We start from the raw sequence: 17275 nt of genomic DNA on the forward strand, positions 1-17275 counted from the left end.
GAAGCTAGGAATCGTCGCGACGTCGATTTACGACGCGCATCCGCGTCGGGCATATTATCATCTGTCGCGATACATCGCGTGTTCCCGTTCGATATGACGGGGGATGACTTTCTCCTAGTTTCGTTGGGCGCATAAGCCCGGAACGTGCCACATTCTCGATCGTCCGCGCGCGGAAGAGGAGATCTGGTTGGTTCATGAAAAAGAGGATCCGCGTGCAGGAACTGGACTCGTGGTTCAGCTCCATAGAGCAAGTTTCACCTGGGATCCCAGCTCGTTCGTCCAATATTTCTAACGATCGAATCGATCGATTTGCATACCGTTACCAACTTCCGTGGCCGCATCGAGAGCGCACGGGGAAAGGTAATTGTTTGTATTACGAGCCAATATTAACGTGGCTATTTTACCACCGTTTTGTTTGCTTTTATCGCATCGTATCGTGTTTGCTTTAAGCGCATCGGAGATATTCCGAAATAATTATTTGCTACTTCGTGGCTCGTTCTGTTTATTTTTCAGTATGCTGTTATATCATACTGCACGAAGCAGTTTGGTCGAAATAATTGCTAAAAGTTTCTGATCAGATGTAGATACTGATAGGAAATTGGCCAAAAACGTTCGTGTTTTGGAGCTGTGAAATGGTATTGTGTAACATCGCTGATGTAACTATAAGAAACTATATCCTTTTAGTCCAAGTTCGAAAAAATATGCTGAAGGAAAGAGAAGAATGGATCAAGGTGGACTACATGTTTATTAAACATATTTATTTCTCGAGTGCAACAATGTATGTGCATTTATTTCATTTTTTACTTTCTGCCCGTCCCTCAACCTTATTACTGAATCAATTTTATTATTGTTATAATTGGAAATGAACTTTTCTTTTTAATCGAGGATCCTTTGATCCGTTGATTTATCAACGAATAAAGAAGTAGACGAATAAATACGCTTAATTAACGAGAAATTAACGTGTATACATAATTACGATGGGAAATTAAGAGCGTTTCTCTTCATTAATAAGAAACTATTTTCTATGCAACGTTTTTGTCACAGAGAAAGGTCTATATCATTTTCTTGCCATTTACTTTATACTAGACTCGCTAATTAATATTTTTCAGTTCTAAAACACGAATGCTCGATAAATTTCGTAGCAGTACGCTGATCGGAAATTTCTTCGTAGCATCTGATGGTAAATGTTCGTTTCAAAGTACGATCATTGGGAATTCTGCTTGCCTTGTTAGCAAAGCAGAATTCGATTACAGGGAATTAAACTCGTGGAAATTATTACAGCGTCGCGAAACCTTAATGTCTCCGCATACCATTAAGGCCGTAACTACTAGCGCCGCCATCTTTACCTTAGCGTAACGCGATAAGTACCGGTGATCCCGAAAGTTCCTTCGTTCTTGAACAGAAACATCGTCTAATTATATATTTTCCTCGGCACGGTTTCCTGTCGATCACGAGAGAGCACTACGAGCGAACATAATTTCGCATAATAATTTCAAGCTCATGCATATTCTCGATCGAGTTGCACGCGATGACGTGGAGGAAGGTTGCCAAGGCCGTGAAATATTTCTCGTGAAAACATCGTACTTTATACCCGAGTATAACCAAGTACAACCCGATCCAAGTCCGACCGATCGGTGAAATAGAGTAATCCAATAAACGCTTGACGCTCGCGAAGCGGAATTCTTCTCGATCCACCACGAAGCTCCATTCCCATCGTCCATGCCATTTCGATCGCCACGCGACACCAATTACGCCGAATCGAGAGATCATTCTGCTCGAACGCAGCATTCCGCGAATAGCAGAGGTACGTAGCCAGAGACTCGCATAATCGCTGCTTCATTGTTATACAGCTTTCTTTTCACCGGCATATCGCCTTCTCTCTCCTTCAATTTCGCCGTTTAATCGACGATGAAATTCTCTGCACTATCGCCAACGACTAGTACAGTCACGGTTGTGTCGTCCCAGAGTGTCTCTATGGTACTCCGGTGGAACGACTATGGCTAAAAATGGCCAAGAGTATCAAGCGGCGAACGAATGACGAGTGAACGGGGATTAAAAAATACGAGACGTTGCTTTTCTCAATTTAGATGGCTGTGATAATAATCGCGCCTGTTCGTGCGACCCAGATCTCCATTCAGAGCTTTTGGCTTTCGATTAATTAGGTTTCACGCGACGATAGAATGAAATTGGATGAGCCATTATTGGATCAGAGATTACCGAGAGGCGTGTAATTTCAGGCGTGAACTTCGCTTTGATGATAATTAGATTGCACCTCGTCGTGGTTTCATAGCCTCGTTACTGGTTAAAGAGAAAAATGATGTCCTAATTGGGCATCTCTTTTTGTTAGGCGAGTTTCTATCGGGACGATGAAATCGAGGCGCGAACGGTTTAATCGAATTAACCCGTTGCGGTTCTTAAAGCTTTTTAGCTCCGTGTTTTCCATAGTGGTGCCTTTTGTACTTGTCACTACGGAACTTTCTAACAGATTATGCCTTTACGTCCTGTCGTCGATTGCGACAGAGACAGAGTAAGCTCGAATATCGAAATCCCGAGGTTATCTTGTCGGAGGAACTTCACCGTCGAGTTCACTTGTACAAGAGGATGTAGATAAGTCTTCATTTTCTCTTCCACATTTTCTCCTTTCCTATTCTCTTCAAAAATTTCTTACGGTCGTTCATCAATCTTATCTCGTACACGATCCTATAGAGCGTATACGAGAAACAACCCTTGGAAAATCTCAACAAAAATTTCTCTCGACTGTTAAATAACCTTGTCTCGAATGCAATTCTATTCTATCTCGAGAAAGTGATGAGCGTATACGAGAAACGACTCTTTAAAAATGTGTCCAAAAATTTCTTTCGATCACCAAACGATCTTATGTTAGATACGATCCCATCCGATCACGAGTACTCCTCATCTCTCACCGTTCGTTGCTTTCGATCACCGATCGATCTTGTCTCGAATACAATCCTATTCTATTTTGGAAAAATCGGAGAGTGGGTACGAAATAACCATTGGGAAATCTCTCAAAAAATTGAGTAAGATCACCACACGATCTTACGTTAGATGAGGTCCCATCCGATCTTGAGAAATCCTTCTGTTTTCACTCGATTTTCTCCAAAAATTTCTTTCGATCGCCAATCGATGTTATCTCGAACGTGGACCACCATTCTCGATTTCAAGGAATTCCAGAAGATTTAACTTTCCAAATTCTAGACCGACGCGTAATTATTCTCCGCGACGTGTGAGGTTTAGCAGAAGAAACAACGCCACAGCCATTACCGATCTCTTGTAAAGAATTCCCAGGGAAGTTAGATATCGTGTATAGTCTAAACGACCGGTGTAATCCCATTAAAGTATCCGGTCGTTCGGCAATTTCTCTCTAATTCGAAAATGATTGCCGCTTACAGGATTATTAAAAGGAAAGGGGAGAAAAAAATAATTTTCGACTAATCCTCACGACTGCACGCGTCGGCCATCGATCATCGTCAATAGCCGCACCGTTCGTGTTCGCGATAATTGCCTCGGTATTATTCAAACTTGTAATATTTCTCGTTAGAAGTAATTCCCGCGATCTAGCATCTGCGCGGTGTTAAATTGAATAATCGCCGGGATGAGAAAAAGAGGACGGGTTTGACAGATCATTCGGAACCGAGTGACGCGTGATCCAGGGAAAAGATCGTCGTCGATCGGACACGAATCCGATCTGGGAATTGGCGGGAAAAATTGAATTCCAGCCGAGAAAGTCTTTCGACTCGTTTCTACACCGTCTCGACTGTTACAGAGTAATCGCGTCACGGACATGTCACGTTCCAACGTATCACGTCGTGTCACGGATATAGACACAATAATCAGCGTCGTCCAGCCGCGAATACAAGATCCGCGAGTGTAATACAAGTCGCTACGAAACCGAACGTGTTTCGCACGTCGCTGATTTTCTAACGGTTGCTCTTGTCACGGAGAGTGATCCGAGAAAGAGGTTGAAGAAATTCTGGCACCCGATACTCATACGGTAGCTACACTTCTTGCGAGTCGGTGAGGACTCGAGAATCGAATCGTGCGGAGAAAATTTAGTAAATCCGAGATAAAAGTTTTCATCATTTCTGCCACTGTTATTACGGCACATTCGTGTTGTAATAATGAATCTCGGTATGTTAAATAAATAAATAAGTAAATAAATAAATATTCGAATAAATAATTCTTAGTGAATTGCCATTTGCTAGGAAAGTGGTGGAATCTTTATGGACCCCCGAATTAATTTATACACAGGCAATTATGTTGAAGAATAAAATTGTGTTAATTAAATTTTTTTTTTTAGGAATTCAACAATTCTTCTTCGAGTTTATTTTATCGACGTTTATACTTGTTAGTAGAACATATTTTAATATACCATAGTTGAAAAGGGGTCCGAAAGTACGTTGCCTGTAAAAATACGCGAAAATACATCTCGTTTAATCACGATTAATGCTAGAATTACCAGACCAGTTAAACTGACTGGTTTTGGACATTTTGTTCTTGCAATTGCCGAAGACAAGCAGTTGCTTTTATTAGAATTAATCTTAAATTTGATTGAGCTACGAACGGAATTATAAACACCTATTTAACTTCATCGTTACCATCGATATAATTATATATTATTAATTACACCTTGCGCGTAATGCAATTATATACAATTATATATAAATTAAATGTTAATAACAACTATACTCTTAATTAATGGTAATAATGATACTTACATGTGATATAATAATAATAATTACCAAATATAGATTAAATTTATGTACACATTACAGACCAGTAATTCCAGCGTTAATGTTAACGTTACGATCACGTTTATATAATCGATCTGAAAACCAAACGAACGAAAACTTCCGAGGACGTAAGACTCGTAACCAGCAATTTCCAAGACCAGAAAACAATAAAATTCCAACTTCAAACGTCGAAGTATCCTAAATTTCGACGCGTAATTTTTCCCCAATTGGCCAATTTGTATCACCATTGCAAGCACGATCGCAACGACGTCGCGTGCATGATCACGCGAGGCTCGATCATATTTAGTGTAAAATCGTGCGAAAGAAGCGGCACGCAGGGAATGGGCGGCGTTCTCACAGGTGTAAACACGGGCCAGGTTATATCCGAATTAACGGGAACAAGGTAGAAAACCACGGGGACCTCCTGCTATCTCTCGGCGCCGCGAGCAAAACACGCTCGCGTGTCGCGCTGCGTGTGACAAATCTGTTTCCACCTCGAGGGTGCATGTTAATTAATGTGTGCGCGCTTCGTTAATGTCGCCCGACGATCCTATCGCGTGGGTACGAACGTGTCGGAGATCATGCCAAGCATCAGCGATCATACTCGCGTGAGATTACCCTGCGTTTATAGCGTTCTGTCAATTACGCTGATTGGTCGCCGATCCTTGCGCTGTACGCGAGAAACGCGGGTGGAAAATTGGGTGAAACGCGAATGAAAAAGCGAGAAAGCTAACGGGATTCCCTCTGCCGTTCTCTGGCTTTTTCTCACCCGCTTCGTGGTTTCATTGGTCAAATTTCTTGGCTCGTAAGAGAAAGTTAAACACCTGGTGGGTGCAATCGTGCGACATCGGAAGCGTGTCTTCTGCTCGAGTGCAGTGCTTTTTATGGCAATCGGAGTATGGTTCTCCGATCGTTTATTAGGAGGAATAGATCATATCCTATGAATATCGATTTTTCGAGGGATTTATAGAGTCGGATGATGCAATATGATCGATTAACTTTCGGAGAATCACTATTATTATTATGAGGAATTTCTTTCAGAAGAATCTAGAAGATAATATAGTACTTTTCGTAGATACGATTCCAACGTGTTGGAAATATTAACGCGAAACTTATCATGACCGGTTAAATGACCGGTAGGCGAAGAAATAAAATAAGGGAGCTTTAAAATGATGGATGAGTAAGAAGTATCGGCAAGTGAGCAAAGCGACATCGTCGAATAAGAGGTTTTTAATTAAAAATTTTTAAAGATCCATTTGGGCCCTGTTTAATGCGCTTTCGAAGCTTCAAAATGAAGAAAAACGACGTATCTTTCATACTTTCGTATTCGAAATGCTGCCACTATCTGAGCCACGGACCAGAATCCACAAAAATTCCAAAGACTCGTGACTGTGGTAATTTTTAGGAAACCAGAGTATAGTGTTCAGCTATCCGTGTAACGACACGTTCACTTAACAGTTCCACTGGTCTAGACTGGTCTAGGCTGGTCTAGGTCGGTATAGGTCGGACTTTCGAGGTCCCCGTGAACGAAAAAGAAGTCTCGATCACACGGTTGCGGCATCGCGATGGAGGAAACGCGTTCGCAGAAACTTCATCGCTGCAAAGTGACGATAGAGGAACGATCAGGCACGAACTGCAACGTATCTGGACGCCGGGAGAAACGGTTCGAAGAGAGCCGAGGGTGTGGTGGCGGCCGGATAAAGCTTGGAAAGGATCGAGGACGGCCGGGTCGCCGCTTTCCCGACCTCGTCACGCTGTCTCCGCGTTTTACACGAGAGCGTGTGCCGCTGATCGCGGCTATAAACCTGGCTTCCCACTCCCTGAACGACGTGGGTGCTGTCGCGGACAATAGGCTCGCCAGGCCGCCTCGATTTCGACTCCTTTTATTCCCTTTCTGCTTTCCTTCCTTTTCTCTTCTCGCCTCTTTCTTCCGGTCCGTATAGGTCGCGCAAATGGAACCGGATGTGACGAAAGTCAGAGCCCACGTCGCGATTCCACGTCCACTTAATCGCCTCGCGTTCCCTCTTGTCCAACCCTATCGTTCGATTCGATAATTCGAATCTGTTTCTACGACGGTCGCCATTTTCCGCAAATTTCGAAAGTTAATATCGGTACATTGATTTATACCGATGACACATGTAGATATCGTGGAAACCTGTCACGAATCGACGTCGTTGTTCGAACATTGACCTAATTGCTTTCCGTTTCGTAAACTCTCAAATTCCCATTTTCGCGAATTCCCGAATAAAGAGACCGAAATTTTATTTGCACAAAGCAGAAGAAATTAAAGAAAATTTCTTCGCTTCTGGATTAATTTGCGAAGAGATCAGCGTCCGCGCAGCTTCCGACTCGTACGCGTTTATCGAAACATCGATAGCTCGATCATACGATCGATACACGATCGGCCAAGTCGCGAAAGCTAATTTTCACGCAAAATTCGCACCCGCTGCGACCCGACTCCGGGTATCGAGTGTGCACTCGCGGAATTAGCCGGCAAAATGGCCGAGTGGGCGTCGATTTTTCCCCATTTTTCACCAAGATACCAGAGCGCGTGGTTTCTCTAACCGCGGCTTAGCCGCGGTGCCTCGAATGCTTCGCATTCGGTGCAGCTTATTAGAATGTCGCCGGAGCCTGTCGGTCGAGTGGCCGATATGCCATACATGATATTGCTACACCGGTTTCGCGTAAAAACACGGAGGCGTAGCCGCGAAACGGCGAGTTACGCGTCCCGCTTTGTCCAAGCTGGTTGCCTTTGTTAGCCTGTAATTAGTCGGAACACCGGTCTTTTTGTCAGCCTGCAGCGTTATCTAATGTCGTGGCGCGAAACGGTCGCGTAGATGGCGCAATCTTCGCCATGGCGTCGGGCAATTCGGCTAACAAAGGGGAACGCATTTTTCCATCGACAGAGCTCTGTGCCTCTCTTCCTGTTTTCCTTCGTTAGCCAGGAAGCTTCGACCAAGTCGGCTACAACCTGGTAGACCTTTCTCGCGTTTTCGATTCCCGATCTACCGACTTTTCCAACGACCCGCGGAGTCGCGTTACTGGCCGGGCTCACCGGTGCGTGGAGAATTTCTAGCCGGTCAGGCAAAAGGAACGAAAGAATCGTCCGCGCCCATTCGCAATTCCTTTGGACGAGCGTGTGGCGAGAGATTCGTCGGCGGGAAGAGGGCGGAAGAGACCGGTGTTCGAGTGGACGATTAAATCGAATCCGACTGGCTCGCGGTAGACTGTTCGTTCGCGATAAAACGATCCTACTATGCCAAGGCGGTCGCGTGGAGCCGTAGTAAAGTGACGCAAGCCAGAGGCCCGTGCCTAGGACGTTGGCTAGGTAAAATAAAGGCATGTCTCGGCGCGTGACCCAGCGTACCACGACGACGCTTCCACGAACACGCACGGATCGCATGGTTATTTTATATCGTGGCCGAGTGGGGCAACTGACAACTGGTATCCCATTAAGTGCAGGAAGTGAGGTAAGTATCCAGCCTTATGCCAACGAGGATCATAGTATTCCCAGAGTTTTACCGACGGTCTGTTTGACTGTTAATTAGCAACCGTGGACGAAATGCCAACAAATCTGTCGCGTTTCGGGAAACCAAGAGCTCTGCAGACGAAGGTGGCACCATGGTTGACGCGTACGTTTGAGGAATCGCGATTTCTGAAAGCGGAATGGAATTACCCGAATTTCTGAACCGTTGTCCGGATTCGCGAGAGAACTCCGGGAGTTACGAGACTTTCCCGTTGCCAGGAAAGTGACAACTGTGCGTGTCTCGAAGTGTTTTCAGCGGAATATCGAGAGAACACGATGACTCGCGATCCTAGCAAATGAAACGTAATTTCGTAAGTTGTGGCTTTTTACGATAGTACCCTGTACCGACCGGCGTACTCTCACGCGAGACTATTTATAAACTTCTTGTCCCGAATCCCCTGCAACCATGTCCGCGTGTTACGATATATCCTGTGCTCATGTTGGAACGTAATGAAGTAGATACTGCGTTTCTCATCAATGAAACATGTGGAAAACTGACTCGTCGAAACTCGGCAATAGACTCCGAGTCTAGATTCGTATCTCGCGCGTATTTCCTTTTAACGATCCCGTTTATTTACGCTCGAAATTCTCACGAAGTCCCATGAGTCTTCCTCCGCTCGTTAACGCCGCGATTATCGTAATCCGCCGCCATGTGAATATCTCTTCGATCCCTTCAACGAGACCGTAAACGCCGTCCAGTGTCTGCGGACTCGGTAACTTTCCCGAGCCACGGGATCACAAAGGCTGTCAGCTATTGATGGACTCGGCATTTAACACCCTCGGCGGCTCGTGAATCGTTCCATAAAAGACGAATCGCGACGGACGGCCGGTGCTAAGTAACGCTAAATATGACGTTCTCCGGAAAAGCGAGTGGAAAAAAGGACAGATCGATCCAACACGGCGAAGTCTTGACATTCCTCGATCGTCACGATCGCGCTCCGTGATAGATTAGTCATAGAGGACGGTTGGATCAAACGGCGTCATCTGTTCCCACGCTGAAGTCAATGGAGAGCTACGCTTTTGTCAGTCAGCACGAGACTCGGCGCTTGCCTCTGTTATGCGCCGTTTCTGTCTCGATCCGACATGCCGCTTTTTACCACGGACTAACTTGGCTACAAGGCGATCTTCTTGGCCATCGACAGCAGGTGACATAACGTAGGATTACATAGAAACAGATGACCGAGGCGCGCGCAACGGGACAAGATGCCTCGTAGATCGCGATCGAGGCGACCATATTCAGAACCGTTGACCGATGATAAAACGAAGGCCGATTCGCGGTACACCGTATAAAATAAGTGGATTTTCCCTTAAGTAGCCAGGACCCCGAACGCAGGTATGGTAAGGTGGACAAGTCACTAACATTTATAAAAGTGCAATCGATTCGAGAGATTACAGACCGCGGAATTTTCAACGATCGTAGAAACTCTGTAATTAACTCCTATCACGCTCGACCCTTTTATTTTCCACCATCGAGATATTCCATCGAGAGGTAAACTCCGATCTACACACCGGTCTCCGATCATAACTCAAGTTTGACACTTGCTTACGTGTGTCTCCGAGCGAGCGGCGTTAACTTTCCTGCAACGTTCCAGTTCCACGTGTTCGCTATATTTAGGTCTACCTGTTATGCATATCAGTCGCGACAGAGGGAAACCGAATCGAAACCGCGTTTCTCACGCAGCCGTCGCGACGGTGTCAGAGATCCGTCAAAGAACCATCCAAAGATCCGTGGAGAGATACATCGGAGGAGGAAATCCCACGGGGACTTCTGTCGGAGTGGAAATTCGATAGAAGAAAGAAGGTTCCAAGTTTCGCGACGTCTCGTCCTGTTCCATTTCCTCGTGCAACTTTTCTTACTTGTTTTCGTGCAGAGACAGGTCCAAGCGTATCATTTTCCTGCGTCGATCACGATAATCGATAGCACCTCCAGCTAGGCTTTCGAAGCCGGATACATTAATGCAACGGAACACCTCCATTATTATCGTGGGCAGCAGGCTTTCCTCTCGGAGTTTCTTTTTCGCGGACGTGAAACTCGGATTTTAATTTTTCCTCGCCCGGATCGACTTCCTCTCTTTTTTCCGACCGTTTTTCACCGAGACTTTATCCATCATCGAGGTTCCGGGACCTTTCGAACGACGACCAAATCGAAACGGCGAACGGCCAATGGCCGCCGCCTGTGCTTCCGCAAAAACGCTTTCGCGGATGCGTGTCGAAACGGCGGGGACAAGAACACAGTCGCTTCGAAGGAAAGTTTCGTGGATGATTGGCGGATTCCTGAATGCAGGCATCGACGCTCTAGTTCGACCGCCTTGTGCGCGGCAAAACGCTCGTTAGACCGGATGTGTGGACACAGTTGCATCGATTCAGACGGGAAGTGCCTTTTTCCTCGGTTATTCCCTGTGCTTGTACAGCTCACCGTAATGGAATTCGATACTGGACAGGAATCAGACTCCGAGTACTCGACGAGCAACGAGTTACGCGTGCAGGATTACCGTTTCACCTGGTTTTTCCTCGATCCTCCGTGATAATGGGTTAGATGAACCACGCGATTATTTAGATAAGATCGGTCTAGATCTCGCGTTTCGAGGAAATCGATGATTGTTAGGTGGAGTAAGCGTAGGCACGTGACTTAGCAGGTGGGAAATGGTTCGTTGCGTTCGTGTTCCCGGTTCTATTATAATCAATAAGATCGTAGGTGAAATTTTTCCGACATTTATGCGTGAGCGAGCGCGTATCCGCCGCGAAGGTTATATCAATTCGTTCGCATGGGATGAGTCACAATTGAATCTTTGGATTTCTTAATTACGACTCCGATGACGCATATGCCAGGTTTTCTATTTGTTATAATTTCGTTTCAAAATGGACGGATAGAACGCGTTACCTGTCTTAACATTCGTGAAAGGATGTTGCAGACGCTTCGGAAGGTTCGCGAATTTGCGCGAATTTGACGAGTTACGAGTAACGTTTGACTGAGAAGAATCTAACGCGCGTGAATAAATAGTATCGTAATGTAGAAGAAGAAAGCTATTTTCTCGACGCTAAACGCTGAACTCCCTGATTCCCAACTGACTCCCTCTTCTGACGCTTTGCCTTGACAGCGTCTCTGCACCCTTATTTAATTCTACGCTGTGTCTTCTTTCGTAGCCACGCCCTCTTTCCCAATCACGCATTTCTAGATTTTCGCTCTCTACTTCCATACGGCATTGTCGTAAATATTCCGTTCGTACGATCACTCGTCCTTCCGCGCGCGCTCCGGGTATCAGTCTGAAGCCCGTGCACTCTACATTCGTAGCCGGACAAAGGATACTGTCATCCAGACGATGACTCCCTACGGTATTGATATTAAACGTATAATTATGGTCATAAAACTTTCGGTATCTTCAACGTCATCTTTTAATGAACGATATATCATGCATACGACCTGAAGAGAGTACAGATTCGTTCCAAGTACCCTGTCATTAATCTCCCGAACAATAGCCTACATATGAAGACTCAAGAGGCACAATTAAGTCTTTTCTACTTCGTCTCGAAATATGCATATAGCTTAAGAGATGCTATATTAGCGACGCATTTGTTTACAATATCTTATAAATAAAATACGAACAGCGAATCGAATAAATTACTGGAAGACGAGAGAAGGAGGAAAGAAAATTCTGACATACGGTAACATCCTACGTCGCCATTACGCGGTAAACGTGTTAATAGGAGATAAATGCCGAGAAACTTGTAAATTGTCCGTTAACAACGAGCCCAGTTTCGTAGCGAATAGCCAACATTCCTATGGCGGATGGTTTTTCTCTCGAAATTAATCCGCACTTGAGAAAGGCCGGGGTAAAAACGCGTGCCTGCCGCTCTTCACACCTGCCTGAATCGCTGGCAAATCGTTCCCCGAAACGAGCGGCACGCAAACGCCGAGTCACGAGTGGCGAAAAAGGAAAGTAAAGAAATAAAGCGGCGTTTTATCACGGCCCGTTCGTCTCGCGATGGAAACTCGAAAAAGGACAGTGGCAGGCGAGCGCGAGAGCCGAGATGGTTCACCCGGTGATCGAAGATTTCTCCGGTGGTTTCTAAAGACAAGAAAGTGCGTGGCGATCATTTTTACGCACTGTTAATCATCGGTTATTTGTCAATCACTCGCGACATAGCGTAACAAACCGACGTCAATGTTGGATCGATCTATTCCCAGTATCACTGGTATGGCCATTACCAAGAGAGACACGGATACCGTTGATGGAGCAGAAATTTCTCGTGTCTCGATGGTCAATTTTCCGTCTAGCGACAGCTCTATCAACGGAACGGTATATCGTGCGCACACGAGTCGCGACGAATAGAGTAGGTGAAATTACCGCGAAATGTGGCGATTAACGGTAATCGAAAGTTGCGATTCAGTGGAAAAGATCGACGGTTGTCTCCCACGGTCCATTAATGCGACCAATTAAGCCTACGAGACGAAAACGGCGGGAACATGAGATCCGAGCGTTGGTTTATGCAGGTAATCGACTGGCTTTAAACGCATCGCGAAATATCTTGCGAATGGGGTGAAATCAACCACTTGCGCGGAACATCGATCTCCGTGACGCTTCGTTGTGTAAATAATTCGAGAATTACGTAAAACCAGTCAGCGGGACTTTCTCCCAAAAACCGTTACCTGCCCGCTGGGCGATCCCTTTCTTCTCACCACTACCGATCTCATCCTCGATTACACTCGTCCTTCTACCTTCCCGTTTCTCCGGAATTCTCGCTTTCACGATCACGAGCTCGGGTTGCGGATGGCAACGAACTTTAACAGGAAAATCTCGCTTTTAATTTCAATTTGCAACAGTCTGCGACGTGATTTTCTCGAAACATTCCTAACGTCCCTAGAACGCCTGTGCGGCTAGTTCGAATCGCCCGCGGTGGTCTCGCGGCGAACTACGGAAGACTCGCGCGCATGCGCGCCTGAGAGTTGAGCAACGGCGACTAGAGACTCGCCCCGAGGACTAATAAATTTACTGTTATTACGCGAAATGAACGGGAACGAGCGAATAACCGTGCTAGGGCCTCGCTAGAACGGAAATAAAAGAAGGACTTGGAAGGGAAATAAAAAGGTCCGGCGATGGTGGAGGAAAGAATTCGCCACTGGTCGAGAGCCAGTCCCAGCACGCTCGATTCATGTCCCGATCGGTTATTATTCCAACGTAATTGTCCGAAGTAGTCGCGAATAACTACTCGCATCGCGTGGCTAGATCGAGAAACGAACGGATCCCCAAGGGAATCGTTAAAACAAACCACAGCGTTCGCGAGGCGAATTGCTCCGCGATAAACGACCCATTGTACCGTTGCGTTGGTAACGGTCGTTCCTCAAACGTGACAGGTTTCCTGCATTTTTAGCGTTGACAAGCGTTAACGATCGAGAGATTTACTTCTTGCGACATCTGCGAGAAAAGGCAAGAGAAAGGAAGATTCGAGTACCCATAGGCTCTCGAATCGTACAGTTTTTCTTATACAACTGACTTTCTTTCTGATGGACCGATTATCCGTCATCTCGATGCATCTGCGACGTGTCATTATCGCCGATCGAGAGAGCAGTCTTTCGCGTTATGCCCGAACAAGGAAAAGAAGTAACAGATTCCGATCTCGATGATTTTTCGCGTTACAAAATTTTTATTACGCAACTCTGTCCCTTCGCGACTCGCAACCGTTTCTCTCACATCTTCCATCTTAATTGGCGAATATATACGTAATCAAAGTTGGACCAACTGCCGCGTACTTATGCCTAACGATTTCGTAATTCCAGTTTTAACGGGGAAAAGGAATCAACGAGGTGAGGTGGTCGATTAGCGAAGCCAGTGATCTGTCAAATAGGAGAGCCAGAATGTTCACCACCGAACGAAACCGGCTGCTAAATCGCAAAGTACCCACGTAACGCAGTTTTCGTCGAACTCTCTACTCGGACGGTGATCCTATAACCAGGCAATGATCCGACAAGTACGGGAAAAACAAACGTTGGCTATAAATTATCCCATCTATCAGGTCGGAGGCTCGTGCTCGTGGGCAAACGGCAAAGGCGAACCGTAAAATCAATCCGCCGTTCCAGACGAGCCGCGCACGAGATGGAACGGGTGCAATTTCGAATCCATTAGAATCAATTTTCTTCAACGGAGTTCCAGGATCGCACGGAACGCACGCGTGACGTACCCGCGGCTACGTCGGTGTCGCTGGTTTCACCGGTGATTGCGAGCCCAGACGTACACGTCACGAATCACCGCAACAAATCGTTCGGACCACGAACGATTCAACCTAGATAACGGAATCCGTGGGGGCCAGGGAAGCGATCGAACGTCAGGACAAAAGTCGTCCGATCGCCCAGCCGCGATTTCTACCGAGCCATCTTGCCCCGACCGTTTCCTTCGTCGTCCTTCCGCCGGTTACCGTTTCCGCTGGTGAAACGCGCGCGCGCTTTCTTCCATCTCCGCGATTCGTCACGATAACGCTGGACCAACGACCGAATCGAAGGAGAACTGTTTCGTACCGGGTCTCGAGACCGGTTCGACCGAGCAGCCAGTGACACGGTTACAGTTTATACATTTTAATTTGCATTCGGAATATGCTCGGCGCTGTGACGCAGTCGGTTTTAGAAATTTGGCGGGGACTGGAAGATCGCCGATGCGATTCAGGGCATGAGCGATTCAGCCGATTTATGCGTTACGAATCTCTCCTTTCCGTGGACAACCGTTAGACCGAGGAATTCCGCGGAGCCATTCCATGTCGAGGGACTTCTCGCGATAGACTCGTATTTCGACGATAGTTACGGAATGTTTGGGATCCCGATGAGAGAATTCCGCGTAGGAGAGTGCCAATATTTTTAAACCGATCCGAATACTCGCGATACGGTAGAATATCCTGGACTCTTGCCAGTCGAACGATCAATCACGAAAGAAATCGCTAGCGAAATGGAATTAGAAGGCTAACGAGGTAGAAAGAACTCCGCCTAGATCCCGTTCATCTTCCTCCTCCGTAGCTCTAAGAGATTTCGATCCGATCGTCCGGTTGATTTTTCTAAATTAACTCACCAGCCGCCAATGCCGACTCATTCATTAGACCGGTTCACAATGAACCACTGACTCCTCTAACTCTCGTCAAGACCGCCGACGTGTTTCATTCACGGAACAGGCCTCGCATTTTCTCGTTTAAACCGTTAAGGACGCGAGGCTGCGGCTGGATGGAAACGGTTGGAAGAGCAAGAGGAAGGAGAAAGAGCGGGAACGACGGAGGCGGAAGGCTGGTTCCTCGTGGGCCCGATCGAGAGACCAAGGTTCAACCACCGGCCAGGCCAATTTACCGATGCTCGTTTCGAGAATTTCAGCGGGGCACGATCACGATCACGATAATCGCGCGCGAGCGCGGCACAGTCAGTGAACGTTGTTATATGTAGGTGAACAACTTGTTCGACCAGTCTGCGATAAACTGTTATATGCACTGGCACCATGCCATCCTGAAAACCCATTTCTAATGGCAATGCCAGCGACTGACTGGACTGTGGACGTGGAGAAAGAGAGCAAACGGAGGAAAAAGTTGGCGAATTTTCGATCAACCGATTCGCCAGCGATCGTCCTGTTCTTTCGCAGATAATCGTGATACGCAAAGCTTCAACGCGTTCGGAGATAAAGGAACGATCGTTTTTGAGGAATCGGTGGAACAGTTTGGTCCAATTTTCGCGATCGAGCAATGGCCGATTAATAACGAGTGCCGGTGCGTGTGTACGTGTCTGAATTCGGCACGTTCGAATAGTCGGATACTCGAAGAGAAAATCTGCTGTCTGGTTAATGAATTCAGCTGGAAAGTTTAATTCACCGCGAACAATCGGTTGTTGTATGCAAATATCGGACATGCCCGACAACGGAACAAATCTCGTCGGGATTCGTAAAATCGCGTTACGTCGAACCGTATTTCCCTGTGGTCTCTCTGTATTGCATAACCACGTTTCGATTTCAGTGGTGTACACACTGTGGCGTGTACGTGTGTATTCGATTGTTGAAGCATCTAGTTGCCTACCGCGTCGCGATCTATTAGCCAGTCGATACGATCCGAAGATTCGTCGACTATTTATTGGCACGATCGAGAAGCAACGTTCGAAAATCGTTCAAGCTAATTATTTTCTCTCGATACCGTTACCATTATTCCGATATAAAATATTCAACTACTCGTTACTAGTCGACAATACCGGTATTAGAATCGGATCGTTCTCGCGCGAAATGATAATCATCGTGGCTACTCGCGAGCAGGTAGAAAACGTATTACACGTGAAAGAGATTGCAGGAATTTTTCATAGAAGCCGTTCTGACTCGGGGAATACAAATTATCCTGTAATTAATAATTATCCGTTCCACGACCGCCGTCGGTGCACGTAACGGCAGCGTAGTTAGATTTGCACGAAAACGAAGGGTACTCAAAAACAATCGCCCGATTCGGCCGTCCAATTAAGCGACACTAATGGAGATCGGTAGCAGAGCCGAGTGTCCCGAGCTGGACGCGACCGTCAGAAAACGTAGAAATAATTGCTACGTGTATAGCGATTAGTCGCGCTTGCTATAATTACTGCAATTACTACCATATAGGCTACGATCGGGTAACGTTTGCCGTGTTTTGCGAGTCGGTTAAATCCGAGCTTCCATTTCCCTCGTTAAAAGTTCGTCAGCTGACTGGACGGCGCGCGCGCGCGCGCTCGCGCGTTCAACGCCATGGCGCGCCAGCGCGTTCTGACTAGTGCTCCGGAGGATCGGGTTTTGCGGGCGTAATCGAAAGTTTTCACAGTCGACAGGCGACGATAGAGACCACGGGAAATGTCGGAGAAAGGACATGACGAAAAGAAAACGGATCGACGTCGTTGGAGCGGACGCAAAATCCTCACGACTTAATCCTTTTGGTGACCCAGTTGCGAGACATTGTGGTACCCGCGGTTTGCTTGCGATGTAACGGCGCAATTTCACACAGCACGCGCACCATTTCCCCTCTTTCC

The 17275-nt window shown here is 46.5% G+C and overlaps 1 protein-coding gene across 1 annotated transcript in view; it reads right to left on the reverse strand.

Annotated features, from left to right (window-relative positions):
- Positions 1-17275, reverse strand: part of LOC108547965 (laccase-1) — a 48496-nt gene that overhangs the window by 29988 nt on the left and 1233 nt on the right. The window lies entirely within an intron of this gene.

This window comes from Eufriesea mexicana, unplaced genomic scaffold (assembly GCF_001483705.2).
Source record: "Eufriesea mexicana isolate 0111107269 unplaced genomic scaffold, ASM148370v2 scaffold1312, whole genome shotgun sequence".
Classification (NCBI taxonomy): Eukaryota; Metazoa; Arthropoda; class Insecta; order Hymenoptera; family Apidae; genus Eufriesea; species Eufriesea mexicana.